This window comes from Ranitomeya variabilis, chromosome 4 (assembly GCF_051348905.1).
Source record: "Ranitomeya variabilis isolate aRanVar5 chromosome 4, aRanVar5.hap1, whole genome shotgun sequence".
NCBI classification, from domain to species: Eukaryota; Metazoa; Chordata; class Amphibia; order Anura; family Dendrobatidae; genus Ranitomeya; species Ranitomeya variabilis.
The window spans coordinates 152,641,758-152,649,909 of record NC_135235.1 but is presented as its reverse complement, the minus strand read 5'-3'; the positions used below and the strand labels follow the sequence as shown (position 1 = coordinate 152,649,909).

General features: G+C 40.4%; 1 long non-coding RNA gene across 1 annotated transcript; it reads right to left on the bottom strand.

Moving 5' to 3' along the window:
- Positions 1-1,253: 1,253 nt before the first annotated feature.
- Positions 1,254-7,878, bottom strand: LOC143770079 (uncharacterized). The gene is made up of 3 exons (XR_013214545.1): positions 7,740-7,878; positions 4,486-4,560; positions 1,254-1,493 (listed from the first exon to the last, which is right to left on the bottom strand). It is a non-coding gene; the product is annotated as an uncharacterized LOC143770079 (long non-coding RNA).
- Positions 7,879-8,152: the final 274 nt, after the last annotated feature.

Sequence of the window (8,152 nt, the reverse complement as noted above, 5' to 3'; positions counted from 1 at the left end):
TCATTATTATCAATAGACGTCTATATGAGTCTTTGCTCTGAAACTCATCTTCCTTCAAAAGCTGTCATTTCCGAAGCACAATAGCCTTATTCCCTGTTGATTGCTGGGCGTATTACTCTGCCTTGATCGATATGTAATTTTTGGTTCTCCTGTCCAAGAACGACAGGTTTATCGAAGTACGGTGACACAGGGTATGTTCATACAGTTTTTTACCAGGTGGATTTTGGTGCAGATTGTGTTTCAAAATTCAGATAAAAATCACATTCAAATACTTTTTTAATAAGCTTCCTATTAATCTCAATATCACCAATAAAATCTGCAGAAAAATTCTCATATAGCGTGCAAATTTTGCTGTAGATTAGCTGAAGGAAAAAATCTGCACTAAATCTTCCATGTATGAACTTACTTTTAGTGCATGTTTACGTGGTCATATTTGTTGCCGATATTCTTAGCAGATTTGAGGGAATCTGTCACCTCATTTTGTCGCTATAAACTGCTGCCACCGCCATCAGGGGCTTATCTACAGCATTCTGTAAAGCTGTAGATAAGCCCCTGATGTAACCTGAAATATAAGAAAAGCAAGTTAGATTATACTCACCCAGGGGCGGTCCCGATGCGGTCCGGTCCGATAGGCATCGCAGGTAGTGCCTCCCATCTTCATGCGAAGATGTGTTCTTTCTTGCTTCTGTTGCGGCTCCTGCACAGGCGTAATTCTCTGCAATGTTGAGGGCAGCGTAAAGTACTGCAGTGTGCAGGCGCCGGGAAAGGTCAGAGAGGCCCAGGGCCTGCGCATTGCAGTACTTTACGCTGTCCTCAACAGGGCAAATCAGTATGCCTGCGCAGGAGCCGCGACAGAAGCAAGGAAGAGGACGTCATCGTATGAAGATGGGAGGTTACATCAGGGGCTTATCTACAGCATTACAGAATGCCTTTAAGAGAATCTGCAGCGTACTGCAATACCAGCTAAATATATACAATTTCAACAAATCTCATGCACAGGTTGCTGAAAATTTTTGTACAGAAATTATGCAGAATTCATTGAAAATTTCAACCTTTGCACTGGAAAGGGTAAAGTCATTAGCGAATCCGCACCAGAATCTGCAGGTAACACATGCATCCTCTGGGTATTAGAAGATTACAAGTCAACATTTCTATCAAGGAGACCAAGGTCATCATTCCAAGACAAGGAGCTTTAGGTGAGCAGATAAGTTGATTACATCAAATCATTTTTAAGAGTTTAAAAAAAATCATGATTTCAATTGTCCAACAATTTTTATTGCAGTTAGTAATTGGGACATATAATGTGCAATGTTGGTAAAAATATATAAGCAATTAACCAGATTATATTATTTAATTATTAAAGATAATAAATTGGATAAATTCCATAAATGACATCATCTGGCCAGGTCTTCACTTAAACTTGATTCCAGACTTCAGTTGATCAACTGCCTTTTCTCCTGCATCTTTGGCAGCTTGGCATCCTTTGTCTACAGCTGGTATGAAAAGGAGCAAAAATTATTAGTATATGCATAATACCCATTATAGTAAAAATTAGGTGTTGTTTTCACATTTGCATTGCTGTGAATCACATTAAATGCTATTAGTTTTTACTTTTGGATTATATCTGTATAGTTGATATACAGTGGGTACATTGTACATTTGGTTAAACTGAAGGATTCTCCCAATTTATGTGATTTCTCAATATTGTTTTGTGCAGATAGTTTGTTCTTCACAACTTATATTGATGCCTGGCAATGATCTGTTAAGAAAACTACATATTCCAGCAAACCTGGTAAATGATTAATACATTCACTAATAGGCTGCCTGTGTGGTTGTCTTCTAAACATGTTGCTGTAAATTCTGAATTAGCAAATATTACTACTTTTATAGACCAACTTGTAAGACATAAAATACCCATGCCTGCGTTATTTTGTAGACATGTAAAAATGTCAAACCCTGTAATCATAACCATTTCTTTTAACTGATTAGGATTTCACTATTCCATAGAATTAAATAACATAAAAGTGTAAATCTTTTATTAGGCATCCAGTAAAACTTGGATGAAGTCATGAGAGGAGCTACCTCCTTTATGGTCCAGATTTAATGCACCCATACAGATTAGACTAGGGTCTACCAAACCCACCAGCAGGCTCATCCGACAGTCTAATAATACGTTCTCTAACAGATCATATTTGGGGAGACAAGAATCTGGTATGTTCTATTTTGGACTGCTGATAATTTTGTTTTAGGTCAGGCAATCTGTTGCCAGGAAAGTTTGGTAGCGGCTCTCTTGTAGAAAACACAGGAGCTCTCAGCAAAGCACTTCAATTAGTCAGTAGAAATTGCTGCCAGCTGAATGATTGGCTGACCTTTTGTTCAGCCAATAGTTATCATATATGCTTGACTTCTTGACTCTAGTATAAGCCGGTTATGCATTTTCCCCTCATCCCTATCCTGCTATGCATGGCTCCCCTGTCCCTGTCCTTGTATGCATGGCTCCTTGGTCCTTGTCCTTGCATGCATGGCTCCCGGTCTTTGTATGCATGGCTCCCCTGTCCCTGTCTTGGTATGCATGGCTCCCCTGTCCCTGTCCTTGTATGCATGGCTCCCCATCGCTGTCCTTGTATGCATGGCTCCCCCGTCGCTGTCCTTGTATGCATGGCTTCCCCATCCTGTCTTTGCATGCATGGCTCCCCAGTCCCTGTCCTTGTATGCATATCTCCCCCGTCGCTGTCCTTGTATGCATGGCTCCCCAGTCCCTGTCCTTGTATGCATATCTCCCCTGTCGCTGTCCTCGTATGCATATCTCCCCCATCCCGTCCTTGCATGCATGACTCCTTAATCCCTATCCTTGTATTCATGGCTACGTATCTGTTATTCTTGTATGCATAGCTCTTATAAAAAAAAGAACAATCCTACTTACCTTGCCTGCGTGCCCTCACTGCATCTTGTTCTGACACCATCAGCTCTTCTTGCTGAGCGATCGTGTGTTCCCACTCATTAAGGCAATGAATATTTACACCATGCCTGTGGGAGTGGAGAGGCGTGAATATTTATTACCTTTAGGAGCGGGGCCACGTGATCATTCGTCCGGAAGATCTGCTGGCGCCGGAATGAACGAAATGTAGTGAGGGCATGCAGGGAAGGTACATAGGATGTGTGCTGGAAGCCGGCAGCTGTCACCATGCGCTATTACAGAAAAATTAATATTCACTGCCAGCGCAATTTTTCTTTAGCAGCTGCACAGGCTTTAGCCACAGCCGCCAGCTCCTGCCTCTGTGACCTGCTGCTCTGCCACTCCCCCACCCAGCCATCTTTCTGGGAAAATTGACTCTTGTATAAGCCAAGTGGGGCATTTTCAGCACAAGAAATTGTGCTGAAAAACTCGGCTTAAACACGAGTATATAAAGTACCGTATATAGTGTATGAGGCCCTCTAATGTGACCCAGCATTTATTTGGCTATTGTGTTAAAATACATTGTCATGTTTAATCAAAAATGGTGCATTCTACACGAGTATTGAAGAACAGTGTGCTGCTGGAGTAAGATGCTCTAAATTCATTAGGAGGCATGTGTCTCTTAATGATTAGGCACATCTTTCAGATGTTGTGCGCTACTACAAGGAATGTGTTTTCGTTGATAACTTGATTACATTTCTGTCATAATTTGTAGACAGTTCTCAGCTATGTTCCCTTTAATCTAAGGTCTACTCACTTTTCAATATGTTGTTGGAGTTGGCTGTGACTGTTGTTATTATTGGGCCCTGTTCACTACTCCACTCTTTAGCTCAATTCACTGTTCTACCATTGAACCCTGTTCACTACTCCAGTACTGAGCCCTGTTCACTGTTCCAATATTGCACCCAATTCCCTGTTCTACCACTGAACCCTGTTCACTGCTCCAGTACTGAGCCCTGTTCACTTCTATGGTACATTGAGTCCTGTTTATTCCTCTGGTACTGTGCCCTAGTCACTGCTCTATCATTGGGCCATTTTCATTGTTCTACCATTGGGGCCTGTTCACTGCTCTACCATTGGTCCCTGTTCACGGCTTTACCTTAAGGCCCTTTTCACTGCTCTACCATTGGACCCTGCTCACTGATATACCATTGGGCCCTGTTCACTGCTCCACTCTCAGCCCTGTTCACTGCTCCACAATTAGGCCCAATTCACTGCTTTACAATTGGGTTCTGTTCCCTGCTCTACTATTGGGCCCAGCTCACCGCTCTACCATTGAGTGCTGTTTCCTGTTTTACCATTGGGCCCAGTTCACTGCTCCAATATTTGTCCCAATTCTCTGTTCTACCCTTTGGCCCTGTTCTTTACTATTGGGCCAATTTACTGCTCTTCCATTGGGCTCAGTTCACTGTTCTATGATTGGACCCTGTTCACTGTTTTACCATTGGCCCAATTCAGTGCAATATTATTGGGCTCAACATCATTTTTTCAAAAAGCTACCTTGGTTTATAGATTCAGAGTTTACTTACCTTCTTGAGCAACTTTCTGACCTTCTTGTACACACTGGTTGGCAGTGTCCTGGACAGCTTCTTTTCCTTGTTTTACTGTAATATAAGTGGCCAGGATTACAGCATGCCCATTTGATTTACATAGTTTATATTTCTGTTGGCAGTAGATACCTGTTGCACGTAATTATTCCTACATCACATTAAGTAGCTGGAGCATGTTTGCACTGTGTAAGATGATGCACTGATTACACAGACTTTTATTATTGCAGCATATTTAATATCCAAAACTGTTACATTGTTTCATTTCTATAGCTAGCCATAGGTGGAAAGACAAAAAGTAGACCAACATCATATGTAACTGAACATCAGTTTTGATCACAGTGCTTCTTTGTAAAGCCGGTTTGTCGCAGAGAAGCATGTGTAAGTGAGTGCACGGGTTCAGTATTCACTGACAGAACAGTGCTGGGTGTGGTGCCTGGGACAGCATTTTGTGCATATGTGATATGGGTGGAACGATCACGAGCTACAAAACCCATTCATCCAGATAGAGGTGTGGTTCCACTTGATGTAAAAAAACATTGCTCAAAATGAGAAAATCTAAATCCTCAGGGTACACCCTGGAACACCCTATTTTCTGCAGCACGAACACAAAGAATTTAGTGTCATGAAAGTCCATTGAGCTTATACTATAGCTTCAGCATCTATATTGTCAAAAGCATCTAATATTATACACCTAGCACTCCAGATACCTCGGTCATAACAGTTGTGGATGGACGATCCTAAGGCATATGCAAACTGAATTTAAACATTCGTAGTATGAAAAAACTAGCCGCTGCATACCCATAGGCTTAAGTAGAATAGCAAATTCACCGCACACTCTAATGTTATCATATGCCAAATTTTATCAAGGTTAAAGTAACATAATCTGGGAGCATAACAGAATATAAACAAAATAAGGAATGTGATATTACAAAGACGTTTTGGCTTCCCGGAGCCTTTATCATAATCGCTTAGTCCTTATGAGAAGTATGCAATGAGGAAAAAGAGGGGGACAAGGGTCCCAGTGCTCTGTTTAGGATAACTAATATAAGTAGCCTGACGTTGGGATTCTGTGAGTGATGCCTGCTGTTGCTGTTCTCCCGCGCCTTGCTGTGTGTGGATACATACATGCAGTTTTTTGCGAGTTTTCGTTATGTTTTTAACCAGAAAACAGTAGTGAATACAAAATTAAGAATTATCAGTATTACTGTTTCTTTTTGTTCTGTGTTTTGATTCTTCCCTTTTCATTCCCATTTCAGTTTTCATTTCTGATCAAGTCCAACTGACAAGTTTATAGGTGTCATTACTATAGAACACCTGTACAAGGGCGAATATATCATTGGGACAAGGGGGGCTCAAGAGGTAAGGGGCCACTTCCACCTCAAAAGCAGCAAGCAGCTCCACTCTTGGACACATAGACAGTTGCATTATGATGAAGAATTGGACTGCAAAGGGCTCATATCAAGCTCTTGTCTAGGGGCCCTACTCAAGCCGAGGTAGTTATTGGTGACTTATAAAGGACCTTCTTATAACCCAAAAATAGGGTAATATTAAAGTTATGGTGATGGTTTGGAAGAGGCTGCCTATCACAGTTTTTTCTAGCCTTTGTTCATTTTATAGGTGTTGTATGGGCAAAATGAAGTGTTCCCTAGTGGGTTGATACGTTAAAAAACAACAATAGAAGTTAAACTCACCTTAAAGAACTTACAAGGTTCCAGCTCTGGCCGCTTCAAGGTCTGCTTTAACACCAGCAGGAAGTTGTTACGCTTCAAAGCAGCTGCTGGACCACTGGGACCTGTGATTGGCCAATGACATGTTGTGGAAGTCAACTGAATGCAGTGACCAGTGGCTTTGAATGGTGATGACTTCCGATGGCATAAACGCAGACCATGGAGCAGCCATCGCTGGGTCCTGGTAAGTGCCAGAAGGAGAGTATGGCATCCTTTCTTGTTTTTTAACATGGCAAGCCACTGGGAAAATCTTCATTTTGTCCAGACAATCCCTTTAAAGGGAATCTATCACCACTTTTGACTTATCTAAAGTATAATTATGGGCATACAGGTTATAGAATGTTGAGTTGAAAAAATGCCTACCTGTGTGTCTTATATAATGCCTTGTTTTTCAGAAATCAACTTTTATCACTTTATATAAATGACCTCTTCGAGGCAATGAGGAGGATGCTGCCACTAAGATAACTCTGATTTCAGTTATTATTGTATCGGCTGACACAAGGTGAGGTTTTAACACTAGAGATGGGATCTTCCCGTCTGTCATGTTGGGATAGCTTTTTTTATCAAAATAGTGTTATCTAAGTGCCCTACATTATTTACACATGCTATTTCGATTTACTTATTTACTTACTACTGAATACATGCTCATTTGTTTTTTTTCTTGGGTTTTGTTTGCGAAATGGCCACGGTGTGAACATTCTCCTACACAGTGCATGTATACGAAGTCATGATCTGGTTCATTTCTTTACTTTTGGTGTTATAAATAATGTAAACACATTGAAGCACATGTGTAGATATAAAAACATTCATGTTATCTGTGGCTTTGGAATATTTATGCCTTTAGCACACATGTGACCTGTCTTTTCATAAATGTATAATGCACTTAAAAATGGAAAAATGCAGCAGTAATGCTTTAAAATGGGGGTTATGTCTATTCCATATACACTGGCTACACACGTAGGATAGCTTCTGGTTCCTTCATCTGTCATCTTCTCATTTGACTGAAGAAAGGGGGGCAAGCTGCTGCTAGACTCTTGTGACCGGTACATTAAATAATAGTTATTGCCAGTAATTTCTTACTCATTAGTGTAAGATATTAATATCTATACTCCTTAGACTTTTTGTTGCATTACGTTCATTTTGAAAATCAAGCTGACAAGTGTCTTAATCTAATGTGTACAGACAGATTTCCGCTCACTTGATATAACTCATTGTGATAGTAAACGTCCAATTATCACTGCATCAGATAGCATATCAGGTAGAAGAAGCTATCCATACATGTACATGAATTTATCATAAAACATACCAACGTCAATATCTGTGCAAAACATTTGATGATCATTTTTAACCAGTCTGTAGTGAGAATCACTGTGTCTAAAAATTGTTCAAAATATTTTAAAACTTTCTAAATTAAAATGTTATCATTTCAAAAATACTGTAAATGAGGCACTTTCTTCTATAAAGTCTGGGGATGCGGTTACTGTTAGATAAGTAAACTTTGCTTACCTATGTCACTTGTATTTAAATCAACTCCAACACCCTTTTTTAGGAAAGACATCTTAAAGTCTGAATTGCTTGAATGTGATACAGCAGGATGCAGCAGAAAATAAACCAAACTCTTTAGCAGATCGATCAGTGATGTGTTTTTATGTAAACAACGATGCCCCACCTTGTGCCTTTAGGCAGAACATCCCGATTGGTCATGATGTGAACAGACCATGGCATGTGTATGGTTGTCATAATTAGAAAATCAACAAGTGGCGGAATAATTTTTGAGCAGCATTGTTTTCTATTCCCTGCAGGCTGGGCAGAAGGTTCATACTGGAAAATTCCACCCAGCTAGATAAAGGCTTGCTTCTGGCAAAATTACATTTTCTGTGTTTATCTGGTTTCAGCAGAGGCTGGATGTTTTGACATTT